Source organism: Notamacropus eugenii, chromosome 5 (assembly GCF_028372415.1).
Source record: "Notamacropus eugenii isolate mMacEug1 chromosome 5, mMacEug1.pri_v2, whole genome shotgun sequence".
In the NCBI taxonomy this organism is placed as follows: Eukaryota; Metazoa; Chordata; class Mammalia; order Diprotodontia; family Macropodidae; genus Notamacropus; species Notamacropus eugenii.
This window is the reverse complement of record NC_092876.1, coordinates 287,178,354-287,194,581: the sequence shown is the minus strand read 5'-3', so window position 1 is coordinate 287,194,581 and position 16,228 is coordinate 287,178,354.

The following is a 16,228-nucleotide window of genomic DNA, read 5'->3' as shown; positions in this document are numbered from 1 at the left end:
GGAAGTAGACCAACACTCCTAGATCCACCCTCTACCCCAGACATTAGGGGTGATAGAGTGTTAACTGTTTTAGCTTGAAAAGGCTCCTTCAATCAACCTAATCCAAGTTTCACTGCTTTACTTATTGCATCACCTCTGAGTTATTCAATGAAATCATAGGGAGTCCTGCAAGCAAAAATTGGGTTGAAGTAAAATGATTGCTAAATAATTTAGTTATTGGATCCCTTAGGTAGTTTAATCTAAATCTTGCTGCTTAGTGTTAGGTAAAAGAGATAGAAAAGAAGAAAAGCAAAGAATCACTTTACATTCCTGAAACATAGCTATTTTGGCCTTTTTATTTTTCACCATTAATATATTAGATCTTTGAAAAGATCTGTTTGGAATCTGGTGCAAAAGTTATCAGAATGCCTTCTGGGTTCTACAGAGAAGTTTCTTCATAGTAGAAGCACTTCTCATTGTGAAGATGAACTTCAAGTCCTGTGGGGGCTACTGTAATCTACTTTTAGTGATAATCATACCCCTTAATCATAGGAACCCTTCCCTGGGAGTTGTTGACAGAGTCTTGGAAAATCATTGGTCAAGAGTTCCATTGGTACATGCACCTTTAACCTAACAGCTCATGCTAATCTTGCATATGAGGCATAGTAATAGAAAAGTTGTTGGGGAAAATACCTCATTGAATAGTTTATACAGGCTAAAATCTATAGTATGTTTGAACAAGTAAGATGATTTCAGGAAACCTTTTTCAGTTTTAAATATTTAATATTTCTATTGTCAAGGTTCTATGTCAAGGTCCTGTGACTGCAAAAGACCTGTGACCTCTGACTTATGCACACCTGAGGGAAAAGTGAACCATTGAGATGATATAGTCAAGGACTATATCTGCTGCTGCTGCTGACCTTGTGGCATAGATTCTTCACAAACAAACCATTTGGTGTTTTCTATGTCCATGACTTCAGGCAGCTTAGTAGCATAGCTGGGTGAGCAAGATTTCCCCAGGAAAACATACACATACACACAACTAAAGGGAATCTAAATGCAGACATATGGGGAACGCTCCCCTCTCCCCTTTTCCCCCCTCCAGGCACACTAGTCCTCCACAGCTGTTCAGCACTGCTTAGAAGATGCCACATTCAGCCTTCTTTCCATCTTCAGGGATAACCAGTTGTACCAGAAGAAAAGTAGGCCAACCTAGGAAATGCCAGAAATGGAGTCATCTCCCATCTTTTAGGTGTTGATTGTAGGCAGCCCCAGTTTGGAAGAGATGGTAGTAGAGACGTTAGGACTGTTACCAAAGCTGTTGTGTTCCTGCTGTCACAACTGTGCTGCCCTGTGGGTAGTGGCAGAGAAAATGAGAGAGAGAGAGAGAGAGAGAGAGAGAGAGAGAGAGAGAGAGAGAGAGAGAGAGAGAGAGAGACAGAGACAGAGACAGAGACAGAGACAGAGACACAGAGAGTCAGAGACAGAAAAAGAGATAGAGACAGAGAAAGAGATTAACAAATGATGAGTAATTTAAAGCATTTCACAGATGTTTAAGGGCCTTTCCAGTTTGATACTGACTTATAAGGTAAACTAGTACCTGTACCCTGTCAAATGCAAAAACTTGAAAGGAACTTTCCTCTAAAAAAAGTTCTGGTTAAAAAATAATTGGAATAAAGTAAACCCATATTTCCAACTGGGAAGTCAGATAGGAGACCTTAGGTACTATAGAGCAGCTGCTCTGATCCACGGGTATGGTTCATGCCATGTCCTACAGGATAGTATTGAGAGTGTTGTTGCTTTGCAGCTTTACGAGGCTGTTGTGCTTTTATGTATGAGTAAGATATGTATATCTCTAGTGGATGGAGGTTAGCTGAAGTAAGTCATGCATAGATAGAATTTATTAAGTTTGTATGGGAGTGACAGCTGTGAGTGGGAACACTAGTAACTCCGAATGTGCCAAGGACTAGAAGAAAAAGAACTTTCACATGTGCTTTGATGTAGCATTAGGGCCAAATTTCAGAGATGGCCTCAACCCAGGCCTAGAATCTTCATGTCCACAAGTTGGACTTCCTCCCATAGAGTTCCTGGCACTGGAGAGGGTTAGGGTTACTTTGTCAAAATTCAAAGCTTTCTGCTTGCACTTTTGTGAATTTTCTTGGACTCTGAAACATAAGCTTCCAAAATCTCACCCTATGATCCTGAAATTTTGTCCAAGTGAAGGCGAATGTGTTGTTTGGCCTGGACACGTTTTGCATGCTCCCCTTTTCTTGTCTATTCTTGATAATACAAACAGAATGAGGGAGAAAACAGTGAGGCATAGATTTACTTCCCAGCCAGCTCGTTCTGGCTGTATCTTTCTTCACCTCCTCCTCACTACCTGTTTTCCCTACACATATGTCTGGCCCTCCACATATTTGATGTGAAAAATCCGTTTTCCGTTCAGCTCACAGCTATTAGTGACTTAGGGCCCTTATAGGTTTGCTCTCATCCCCTGTATCCTCATTAAGATGCTTGCCAATCTTAAAGTGATTTGAAGTTTGACTTCCTTTTATTCAAGTTATAATCTAGGAAAAATGAAATCGAGATCTAGTGTCCATATGGTTTCTGAATGCTTTTAGAATTGGAAAATTCAAACCTGACCTTCCATTTGAAAGATTGCTTAACATTATTTGGATTGATCAGTTGAATTATAACAAATCCAGGGCCATTTAAGGCCATGAAAAGTTGTTGTTTTTCTCATACAGTAATATTATCATAGCTCTAAAATATCTGACTATAACAGAAGGAGCTTAAGAATATACTATGATTTGCTTATACTCATTAGGTACTGATTCTGAGCTATTACTCATCTCCCTCATCTGTCTCCTCTTATGTGAATTCACATCTCAGTACTAAAGAGAATATTAAGTAAAGGAAGAATCTGCTTTCCATAAAGTAGAACTGTAATGGAGTTCCAGAAGACAAATCTAAACACAAATTATATAATATTACACATAAGAAAGTACTCCAATTTATTGATACTCTATTAGCATGGGAAGTAAAGGCTCTCTTATCATAACTTTGTACTATCATCAGGTCTGTATTATGGTAGGATACTTTGTTTGAATAAATAATCAGAATGTCCTGTTGTAATTTGTGAAAACTTTAAAATGTTTTAAAAAGATCATGCCTTTTCTTGGCTACGTCATCTCCTTATGTTTTTATTTGCCTGTATCCGACTCTATACACTTTTCTACTTAAATGATTTTCTTTTAAGAACTGTCTTCAGGGAAGACTCATGAGGCACTTACATAAATTCTCTTAATTTCTAAGTAATGTGGTCCTGACAATCACCTGAGACAATATGGTTGATACAGTTGTCAGCAAAGATTCTTCTTCAAAAGAGTGTTTTTATAGAATATCAATGTGACACTTTGCTCAGATGGATGTCTTTAGCAGCATTTGATTAATGTAAGGTAATAAAAGAGATGCACACTAAAGTGTCTGTACATGTCTTGTTAAGTATGTTTGATTCATTATACGGAATTCTCCATTCTTTCCTCTTTCCACAGTTCATTTTTTATCATTTCAATAATATATCTATAAATATGAAAAAGTTGGCACTTTCAAAGTCTTTGACATATATAGCTATTAATTCATAGCTCTAAAAAATTGTATCTTTCAACTTGTCATTTTAAAGCTTGTACAGTTTATTACAGTAAGTAACCTGTGTTAGAAATTAAATTTTGAACTTTAGCAAGGAGATAAATAAGCTTGTAGACCTAGAAGTTAAAAGAAGATTCCTAAATATAGTGCTAAAAGAAAATTACATGAAAAGATCACTTACTAAAGATTATAATTTCAAGATCCCTGAAGATAGCATTAAGATCCTTTCCAGAAAAGAAAAACTTAATTCCTTTAATTCCAGTCAAATCATTCAGACAGTCAACAAGCATTTATTAAGTTACAAAGGAAGGCAAAGATAGTCACTGCTCTTAAGGGGCTCACATTTTAATGGGCAAGACAACATGCACATAGCTTCTGTGTAATCCAATGTCGAATAAATGATTGCTCTTTGATATTATAATACACACAGCCATTAGAATAGGGGATTAGGATCATTTATAGTATTATTAGGAATACATTGTTTCTATAAAAATGATAGGAGTAACCTTTTGGAGTGGGAATTCCAAAGGTACAACTATATTTACTGAGTGCTTTGAAACCAGGAGAACATAAGCCTTTCTCTAGAGATAGCATGGTATACCAAATAGATGTTTGGCTGTGTAGCCAGGAAGCCCTGGGTTCAAACTCAGCCTCTGACACCTACCAGCTGTGCGACCAAAGTGAAGTCAATTAATCTCTTAGTTCCACAGGCAACTATGACACTATAAATTACAGATGAATTGCCATTCTCCATAAGTGGAGGGAATTTCCACACAAGGAATTCTTTATACTTTTGAAATAACAGATCCAGCTTGCCCTCCATTTCCATCCCCTCCTTTTTTCCCTAGCTTGGTGCAGTCATTTAGTACACTTGGCATCACGTCCTTCTCCTGTTTCCTCTACTACTTTCTGTAATCCAAATGGTGCTTAAGTAAATTGTATGGGAATAAGAGTGGTATGGAATAAACTTAAAATAAGGTATCATCATTATTCCATGACATAATTTCATTACCAGATTAGCCATCAATCATGGCTATGCGAGGTCCTATCAGCTAAGCAGCCAAGTAAGCTCCTAGGGCCAGGTAGCAGAAATTGAGTAGAAAAGCTGGACTAGATAGGAGAACGACAGCTAGCAGTAAGTACAATTGCTTCATTTTGATCTTAATGGCTAACAGTATGGATGGCATGGTGTGCAGCATATAATGACTTCTGACTCACTGATAGTTTTGGGGTTACTTGGTGCCAGGCCATCACATCATATTGTGAATAAGCTTGTGGTAGGGATTGAGGGTGAGGCCAGCAGACTTGGTTTATGTTGGCTTTAAACATGTTCTGGGGTGACTCATGTACTAACCAGCATAGTCATGAACCACTCACACACACCCAAAATTGGGTTCAAACTGAGGCCTGTTCTTCTACAACTATTTGCCTGGGTATGGTTCACCACCCTTATTGAAAAGCAAAGCCTTGGTTCTTTGATATTCCATTGGGTCCCTTGGATAAGACTTGGTAAGAGAAATGTGATATCAAGAGATTAGAATGGGGGCAAAAATTGTAGGTATTTCAAAGGAGATTGAAAAAACATTTTTAACCAGTTATGAGGGCTACTTTATCACCTTATCCCAGTTTAGGAATGATTTATGCCAGAACAATAATTAAGAATGTTAATTTTATTCATTTTTGTATCTGTTCATTGTCAGATGGAAGGAAAAGATGGTTTTAAAATGCTCAATAGTATTTTTGCACAAAATTTAAATTGAAGAAGTAGAAATGGGTAAAAATGAATAGTTGAATATTGTAGGTTCCATACACACAGATTGTATATGTGTAAGTACACACACACACACACACATACACACACACACGCACACACACACATATATATATATGTGCCTGTATAATGTGTGTATATAGAAGTTATATGTATTTTTGCCTATTATATAAGATTGCTTAGAAAAAGAAAAAATGTAGTCAATTTTCTACTATTTATGTATATGCAGTTTGTGAATTGCCTAGCCTCTGAATCTCCATTTTCTTGCTATTTACCTTGTGGCCACTTCACTGTTCATTATTACCTTAGTAAAGGATAAGACTGGAAAAGAGAAAGGCAATGGAATTCCAATCAGGCAATTAAAATGCTTTGGTGAATAATTTGATGGGGGAAGAAAACTACTGGCTGTACTGAGGTCCAAGATCTGTTCAGTTAACTCTTGGGACTTGAGCTAAAGAAATGAAGAGGATAAAATTATTCAATGGCATATAATGGACAGAGCTGGCCTTTCCCTACAGCATGAGTTAGAGTGACTACCCATAATCCTTTTGTAGCTTCTATTGGGTCATTGACTTGGGACTTAAAAAAAATAGAAAATTTATGGTAACTATGGAGAAAGACAATGCCTGCTGTAAAAATTGATGTCCATGATGTCCCAATACAGCAGAGTAAAAAGTGAAGTGGAAAAATGAGGAAGGGGTGGTGCCAGGGTGTAGTCCTCATGTTTATGGAGGTCTCTAGGCTTTTCAGGGTTCTTAAGGTCAAGGTTGAAAAAAACGTAGCCAGGGTATTGCAGTCTGATGTTTACTCAATGACTACCTTTTTTTGAGTAAAAGTACAGTACTACAAAGAATTAAGGGGACAATCTCCTGCACAATAGTTTGGGTTGTTTTATCCTTCTGTTATCTGGAGGACACTCTTGAAAGATTTTAACTCATGTGATCTCCTTAAGAAAACACTGGACTAAGCAAGGATTAGATTCTAATTTCAACTGGAAAAAAAATTATTGTTGGACACTTTACCCAAAAGCTACGTGGGGTAAAGGAAGGAGTACTGAATTTTTGAGTCAGAAGAGACTTCTGGTAGATCCAAATTCTACCTCTGGCGTTTACTAGCTCTATGACTGTGAAGGTGTTACTTAGTTGCTCTGAGCCTCAGTTTCCATATAGTTGTACTACTTATTTTATAGGGTATTTTTTTTATCAAGTAAGATATATGTAAGGTACATTGTAAGCCTGAAGGTATCATATACATGTCAGCTATTATTATAACTTCGATGACTTTTTTTTTTAATTTAGGAAGGGATAAAAATGATCTTATTACCTAACCTGTTACTGAAATTTTAAAGGACATCTTTAGAGAAAGTGATGTGAAAGCAGTCACATTACAAAGTAACTGGATCTTCTGAGAAAGCAGTAGTAGAACAGAAGACAAAGTCCTGTATCTGGAGTCAGTCAATCAATAAGCATTTAAGTACCTGCTGAGTGTCAGTCACCCTGCTAACCACAGGAATTACAAAGAAGTGCTAAAAGACAGTCCCTCTCTCTAGGAGTTCACAGTCTAATGGGGGAGGCAAAATGTAATCAACTAGGTACAAATGAATTATATACAGGATAAGCTAGGTGCAGGGAGAAGGTAATTTCAGGGCAAAGACACTAATTAAGGAGAACTGGGAAAGGTTTCTGCAACAAGGAGTAAGAGGACTTGGGTTGAAGTCAGGTACCTGCGGCTTATTACCTGTGGGACCTTAGGCAGCATAACTTCTTTACACATTATTTTCCTAACATGTAAAAGGATGCTGGATTGGATACCCTTTGAAATTCTTTCCAGTTCTAGATTGGTGATACTGCAGTCATGTGATTCTTTTATGAAGGCATCATAATTAAAGTCAATTAAGTAAGAACATGAAAAGAGCACTCAATGTTTATGAAGTAATGTACTTGGAACTCAGATAGTAAGAGGGATAGCATACATGGTCCCTACACTTAACAATGACTTCAGAATGCCGACACAGAAATTTATAAGCAAGTAAAAGCTTAATCATAGCTTTCTTGATCTAGAGATAGAATGAGTGGAAAGATTGGAGCCAGGTGAAGTCTTTCAAAATAAGCTGAGCTTGAAGGAGATACTTGGTGAAGAATATGGAGGGAGGGAATTTTTAGGGAGGGATAAAGGCATACTTGAGAGCCTACTTGTAGGCAAGTAGACAGCTGCCTACATGGAGTTATTTGAGTTAATAAACCCACTTGACCAAAAATATCTTGCTGACTGGTCTGAAATTCTCACCATTGCTGACATTTTTTAGGAGTCTTCTTGATCAGCATATATTTAATAATTATGTTACCTAACGGGGTAGGTTGGCTGATCAGGATTATATTTTGAGGGCTTTTTCATTTTTGTCAGTGTGGGTACTCCCTCCATTGATGGAGATCAAAGCCCTTTTGTGACTCAGTAAGTGGTCTTCATGAATTATTGAGACTGAAAAATTCAAAATGGTTATTGGTCTTTCTGAATTTTTACAGGCTTTTCCTCAGTTTATAAACACATGGTCCTTAGCTAGGCCATACTTGAAACCATTCTTACCTGGTAAGACTGGCGTAACCTTGCCCTTCTGCTGCCATAACTTTCAGGTACATAGGATCACCTTTCTGCTATGGAGAAGGATTTTCCTTGAGACATTTATTAAGTCCTGGTTTATTTAAATACCATTCTTGATTATCTAGCAAAAGGTTTGTTACATTGAGGCCCAAGGAGCTACTTCAATTCAGCAAATATTTGTTAAGTATCTAAACAGATCTTGATGGCAATGCAGAATCTAAGCTCTAGAAAGTTTCATGAAAAGAAAATTCCTGATTCTGACCAATTTCTGAATTGAGATCAAGAATCAATGTCTATTTCTGCCTAGGAATTTTGCTGATGTAGAAAGGATAGGAACCTCAGAAGGAAATTGCCCTTCTCTGTCAAAAATTAGAGTTCTTGTTTGACAAGTAAGAAAAGTGGTGTATGAATCTGATATATGTCTTAGGTCTGGGAAAGCAGATTTCAAACAGTAGTATTTAGAGAAAGCATAGGTGGGCTTTTGTGTCCTAAGATTATAGAGATATAGTGCCCCATATGGCTTGGCTGCTTGACAGGGTCTAGGCTGTGGTTGAGCAGAGTGTAGTTAGACAGGATTCATGGCCTTTCTGTAATTGCTCACCCATTACATTCCAACTCTTTCCCCATGACTTTGTATCCCATCCTTCTTAGAAGCCCTTATTTTCTCCAAAGCTCACCTCATGGATCACTTCCTACCAAAAGGCTTTCTTGTTCTCTCTAGCTGCTAGTGACTCCCTCTCTTTTGCCAACTTTTTGTATAAAATTTGTATGAAATACATTTATCCAAATGTAGAATGTTTCCCTCAGGAGGGCAGGGGCCCTTTCATTCATGTCTTTGTATTCTCAGGGGCTAATATGGTTACTATTACATAGTAGGTACTTAATAAATTATTATTGATTGGTAGATAGTAGAGCTCGAATACTCTCCCATCCTGGGAAGTAAGAAGGAAAGAATAGGAAGGAAAGGATATTAGTATAAAGTTTGAGAGCTGATAACATTCAGACGCCTAGGACTGTTTGGTGATAGTAAGCATGGACCAGTTCATTAGTAGGAAAGAGTTAGAGGAAGAAGTCAGAGTCAAAGATAAAAAGAGAGCCCAAAACAGAGATTCATGATGGAATCTAAGGCAGGGGCTCACAAGGGGGAAGTTCCATCTTTTAAAATATAAAAGTCCATTGTTAGGAGATATTTGAGGAGATAAGGAACAAGTGTAAATGAAATGTCATACTCAGTGACATATGTAAATTTTAAGCTTAGTTGTGTATCACTTGGCCCATTTTTAAACTTTCATATACTCCATCGACTAGGGCAGAGGGGCCAAACTCTAGGAGTGTGGCACAAACGAGATTAAAATGTAAGTGAGAAATGTTTAATGAAATAAATAAAAATATAATACAAGATAGACAGTATTAATTTGTGGTTTTCTAAGTCATTATGTGACTGCAGGGAACCATTTATATTTGAATTTGACACCCCTTTTCCAGGGGGCTTGTGTTTTTCACTGATATTATCATTAATCTCCATGAAAATTATGGGGTAGTGGGCTAGTTCAAACCCCTCTCAAATGGCATGTTCCTTCCATGAGGAGGAGAAAGGAGAAATGTCTAAAGAAACTGGTATGGATGCATTTTGGACTCACTGGCTAATTTATATTTTAAAGATGTGCATAAAATGATAAGGCAGATAAGTGGAGACATAACCCTTAAGAATAATATCATAGATGTGAAAATCTAGGACATATTGAGACTCACGATGAGTGCTAAGGGAAACAAAACTATGTTTGGGACAAGATCAAAAGATAGTACTGCTGTTTGGCCTGGGTAGGGCAGATAATGGAAGGCACGACTATTCAATTCTTGTTTTCTTTCCAAAGGAAAAGGATCTTCAGCATGGGAACTGGAGAATACCAATTAATAATGAAGAGTAGAAAATAAACATAACTGAAATAACCATAGACTCACAGCTGAGAAGGAGTTTAGAGATAATCTTCTCCAACAACTTACTTTTATAGATGAGGAGATTGAACCCCACCTCCCCAAAGTGAAATGAATTATCCAAGGTCACCCAAGTCCTCTAACCGCCTTCCTTCAGGGCATTTAAGTAAAAGTATATCTTAGGCTTGGACAAACTATGTTGTAGTTTGATAACACTCAAATCCTTTCCTTCCTGTTCTTTCCTTCTCATTTCCCAGGATGGGAGAGTATTTGAGCTCTATTATCTACCAATCAATAATAATTTATTAAGTACCTGCTATGTAATGGTAACCATATTAGCCCCTGGGAATACAAAGACATGAATGAAAGGGCCCCTGCCCTCAGAGGGAAACGTTCTACATTTGGATACATGTATTTTATACAAAAAGTTGGCAAAAGAGAGGGATTCACTAGCAGCTAGAGAATAATTGAATAATACTGACAGACATTATATATGTGGTTGTTAATTTGCCATCAGTAATTTTGAAAGAAAAAGTGTGGAGAAACAAGTAATAACGGTCTTGGCCCAATTGTCCAAAAAAGGAGGAAGACAGCTTTTTCAGACTATAAACCTGTGAGCTTGACTTTTTTTCTTGGCAAAATAATGCATTATTCAAAGAATGGTTTGTGAACACTTAGGGGAGTGTGAGTAAGCCAGCATGTATCCAGCAAGAACAAATATTACCAGAATAACCACATTTCCATTTTTTTTAATAAGGTTACTACTAGGCTGGAAGACTGGGGTAATACTTACCTTAGACACCACAATATCCTTGGTTTTAATGTCTTCCTTTAATATTCTATTGTTTGTAAGTACCGGTAGGTTGGTAGACTGGGAAAATATTCTCCTTACACAGTATCCTTCATTTTAAGGTCTTTCTCTAATTCTCTATAGTTTGCAACTTTTTTTTAATTTCATACAATTTGGCAGTTGTGAATTCTTTGGTCCCTATGTCTTGTAGAATGTGAATATTTGGTATAGTGACATCTATTAAAATATTTTTTCTTAAGTTTTTATGTATCAATCTTATATTGGGGTGGTTGTAGGCAATGGCTACCTTTATTGTTATATGTGATACATTTGCCTCTTTATGACATAGACAGCAGGTTACACTTAGATAAAGGTAATTACTATCATTGAAAAATTGTCCTCATTTGTCCACTAAAATTCTGATGAAAACAGTCTTGTAACAAAACATTATCCTGCGCTTAGAAAAAAATTAAAGTTCTATTGACTAGTGGACAAATGGATAAAGACAACTGCTTTTTAAGTTGCATTAGAATAAAGGATATAAACTCACCTTCTGTAGGTTCACTGAAACTATCCTGCTACAGTCTCAATGGCAAACAGGATGATGGGATTGTTATGTATTTTCTGCTTTTCTCAAGCGTTTTTTATTTCTTTTACCAGGTTCTATTTTGAAAGTTTTTTTTTTATTCCACGTAGCTTAGATGGAGAATTTGGTATGGACATGTATATGAATACACGGTTAACTTTTTATGGATCAGTCTGTGCAACTGTGGACTACAGTTTGGTCTGTGATAGTGCTCTGGCCCTAGTGTGATTTATTAATTGAACTTTCCATTATATTTGGAGGTCTGTATTTGTATATATAGAGAGGAACCTTCTGATGTATAATTCCAGCCGCTAGGCCATTTCTTGCTAGCTTTCTGATAGGTGCTAAACTTTTGCAACCTGCAGGGATATGAGGAACAATTTCTATGCTTCCTTCCATCATCTACATTGATCAATAATTTCAAGATCCTTAAGGATAATCCTTCTACAATTTCTGGTGGTAGTGGCATGCACACAGATGTGTGTAATATAAGGTAATTTGAAGAGAGAAAGAGCACTGATGATTGGGGGGAATCAGGGAAGTCTTCACAGAGAGAATAGGACCTGAGGTAAACCTTTAAGGAATGTCAAATATTCTGGAAAGCAGAGGAGAAGTACATTGGATGAATAGGTAATGGATTATAAATACATGGGTAAAAGGGATGGTATATTGAGTCTAGGGAAGAGTTAGGGATTTAATTTGGATAAAAAACGTAAGTTCATGAAATATGAAATAGTATGAAATAAGCCTTGGGACATAAATTGGAGCCAGTTTGCAAAGGGCTGTAATTTCTATAGTAAGCAACTTGTATTTTATCCTAAAGGCAATGGGGGAGCCACTGGAGGTCTTTGAATAAGGGAATGGGTAAGAAAAGTACTTGGTGGCTATTTGCAGCGGGGATATATTTGAGAAGAGACTCAAAATAAAGAGATAAGTTTGGAGACTACCACAAAGATGAAGGGCCCTCAAACTAGAATGGTGGCCACATTGGAAAACAATGATATGTTTATGAGAGATGTTGAGAAGGTAGACTAGACAGGCAACAGATTTGGAATGGGACTGATGGAAAAAGAAGAATCAAGTACAATATCAAGGTTATTTTATTGGTTGAATGACTGGGAGGATGGTGGTACTCTCAATAGGAATAAGGAGGTTTGGAGGAGGAATGATCTTCAATGACAAGAGAATCAGTTATGCTTTGGATGTGTTCATCTTGAGAGGTCTGTAGGATATCTTGGTAGATTTGTCTAATAAGAAGTTAGCAATGTGGGCATAGAATTCAAAACAGAGGTTAGAGCTAGTAATTTAGATTTTAGAGTCATCTCCAAAGAGAAGATAATTAAATTCATAGGAGCAGACAAGGTTACCAAGGGAAAGAATCTAAAGAAAGAAGAGAAAGCCCATAAGAGAACCCTTGAAGTACATCCACACTTAGGGTGTTTAGAAAAGGATAATGTCATTTTGACATAATGAAATGTCAGAAAGGTAAAAGGGGAACAAGGGAGAGCAGTGTTACTTGACGCTGAAAGAACAGAGAAAATAGTGGGGTGAGGTAGGAGGTATTGTAATAATTAAGTGCTCAACAACGTCAAAAGTTACTTGAGAGGTTGAGGAGGATGAAAACTAAGAAAAACACATCATCATCTTTCAGTAGTTTGTTGATAACCTTGGAGAGAGCAGTTTTAGTAGAACCATGGAACCAGAATCCAGATTACAAAGGTTTGAGAAGTGAGTAGGAGGGAAATGAAGCAACTACAATGAATTCTTTCAAGGAGTTTGATAGTGAATGGGAGGATACATATGGGATGATGGTTTCAGGGACTGGAAGAAGCAAGTGAAGGTTTTGGAGGATGAAATAGGTCTGTACTGTTGCCTCATATTAGGCAGGAAAATAACCAGCAATATGTCTTGGGGGGCATGAACAATATACTGAAGGCACCTCACACCATGACTTATGAGATTTAAGGAACAAGGGATGCTAATTCTGGAGAAGGATCATGGTAGCTTTCTTAGATGGGATGTGATAAGTATCTTAAAGCATTTGAAGGACTATTAGGAAGACTGGTTTTGATTGGTCTCCATAGTGTGATCTAGAATCTGGGTAGAAAATGGAAGTTCTCAAGAGGCAGATTTTGGCATGTTAGAAAGGAAAGCTCCTTTTAAAAAGTAGAGATGTTAAAAAATAAAATAGGAAGTTTGGGGAAATAATAAGTTCAGAATCATTGGAGTCTGTTAAACTGAAATTGGATGATCATTTGTTAGGGAAGCTGGAGAGGAGCTTCTTGTCCAAATTTGGGTTGGGTTGAATCCTATCTGAGATTTCTTATAATTTTGATATTTAATGATTTTATTATTGTATTATTTTTATTTTTATTATATTTATTTTATTATTGTATTAAAAGATGGGGTTGCCAGTTTGTTGAGTACATTGAGCATACAATGTGAAGTGTTTGTAAACATGCAAAAAAATGCCAAACAAAGGCATAGTTGACTGACTACGAGAAAAAAAATTTTGATGACATTTAATTTTGGCAATATTTTGTAAATTTGAATATAGCTCCCATATCTAAATTCTTCCCATGTTTGGGGAATTGATTTGGGACACAAACAAATGCCTAACTGGTATCTGCCAATGAATGCACAAATTACTGAATAATTATACTCTTTTCACATGTTAGCAAGGTTATGCTTAAGGTTTTGCGAGCTAGGCTTCAACAATATGTGAACTGGGAATTACCAGAAAATCAGGCTGGTTTTTGAAGAGGTAGATGAACTAGAGACCAAATTGCCAACGTTCTTTGGAATATGGAGACTGCAAGGGGATTCCAGAAAAACATCTTCTACTTTATTGACTGTACTTGACTAAAGCTTTTGACTATATGAATCATAATAAAATGTAGTGAGGTCTTAAAGAAATGAGAGTACCAGATTATCTTACTTGCCTCCTGAGGAACCTCTTTGTGGGACAAGAAGCAACAGTTAGAAATGAACATGGAACAACTAACTGGTTTAAAATTGGAAAAGGAGTATGACAAGGCTGTATATTGTCACCTTATTTAATTTATATGTAGAATACATCACGCAAAATGCCAGACTGGATGAATCACAGCTAGAATTAAGGTTACTGGGAGAAATATCTAAAGTCTCAGATATGCAGACATACCACTCTGATGGTAGAAAGTAAAGAGGAATTGAGAAGCTTCCTAATGAGGTTGAAAGAGAGATTGTATAAGCTGACTTGAAGCTTAATATAAAAAATACCTAATATCTTGGCAACAGGTACCATCACTTCCTGGCAAATAGAGGGAGAAGAAATGAAAGCAGTGTCAGATTCTATTTTCTTGGGTTCAAAGATCACTGTAGACAGTGACTACAGCCATAACATTAAAAGACACTAGCTCCTTGGAAGGAAAGCTATGGCAAATCTGGGCAGCATACTAAGAAGCAGAGAAATCATTTTATTGACAGGTCCACATACTTAAAGTCATAGTTTTTCCAGTAGGAGTGACTGGGAGAGCTGAACTATAAGGAAAGCTGAGCAAGGTAGAATTTATGCTTTCAAATTGTGCTGCTAGAGAAGACTTTGGGGAGTTCCGTGGACAGCAAAGTGATCAAATCAGTCAATACTTAAAGATAGTAATTCAGACTATTCACTGGAAGGTCAAATACTAAAGCTGAAGTTTAAGTACTTTGGCCACACAATGAGAAGATAGGACTCATTGGAAAGAGACCCTGATGTTGGGAAAGATCAAAGGCAAAAGGATAAGGGGACAGCAGAGGATGAGATGGAGAGATTGTGTCATGGAAATGCAATGAACTTGAGTTTGGACAGACTTCAGGAGATAGTGGAGGATAGAAGGGCCTGGTATGCTACAGTGCATGGGGTCACTAAGAGTTGGACATGGAGAAAGGGCTGAACAGCAACAACTGGTATCAACATTTCTCTGTTAATATATTAGAAGCACTTGTGTACAAGTCATATGTATGCACCAAGCTTTTCTTATCAATGGGGAAGAAACACACATTTCAGAAAAACAGGAAAACTCAAATGATGGTATTTATTATGAACCTTAGGTGAAAATTTGTCATTTTTATAAGTCTTACTAAGCACATATTCTTGCAATGTTCTCCATCCTAGATTTTATGAATTTCAGATATTTTAGGACCTCAGCAGAGATAAAGTGAAATTCAGAATTATTTCAGATGGCACTAGAAATAAACAACAAAAAGCTTATCATTAGATTCCAACTCACCCAAGTAGATTCCTTAGGCTTCAGCATTTGACAAAGAATACTTACACCATGAAAGGTTCCCACCCATAACGGGTTACCTTTCATTAAGGAGGGAAGTAAAAGCTTGTTATGTACAATGAATTTTTTTCCTTGCATCACACTAAAGTGTGTTATATTTCAGAGAAGGGTGCTTTCTGGTTCCTATGGGCATGCCCAGAATTCCTTGTAACCAGCAGAAAGCCTTTTGATATAAATTGAATTTTGAGAAGCAATCCCAGTGAAACCTTTAAACTGAAATGAATTAGGAGGCTTAGTCATTTATTTTCTCAAAGGGGAGAAAAATCTAGACTTTTCTGTTATTCTTATTTCATAGCTTTTCATTTTTTAACAACTTTTCTTCTTGTGTGTTATGAACACGTTTTTCTAAAAAACCCCAACACTGACATTATTTAAAATATTTTTTAGTTCAGTGTCATAAAAATGAAGGCACCAAGAATTCCTGTCTCTTCTTTTCATCGGCAAGACAGAGAAGTGTCTTGCTTCATGCCCTTTCCTTTCACAGGTGTCCAAGGCCTTTATCCTTTTTCATTTCCAAAGTGAAGCAAATTTACTAAATAGATCATAATGGTAGTGTGGACATCTTATTACCATTATTCCTCATAATAATAATTTGAGCATCAAACAAGGAG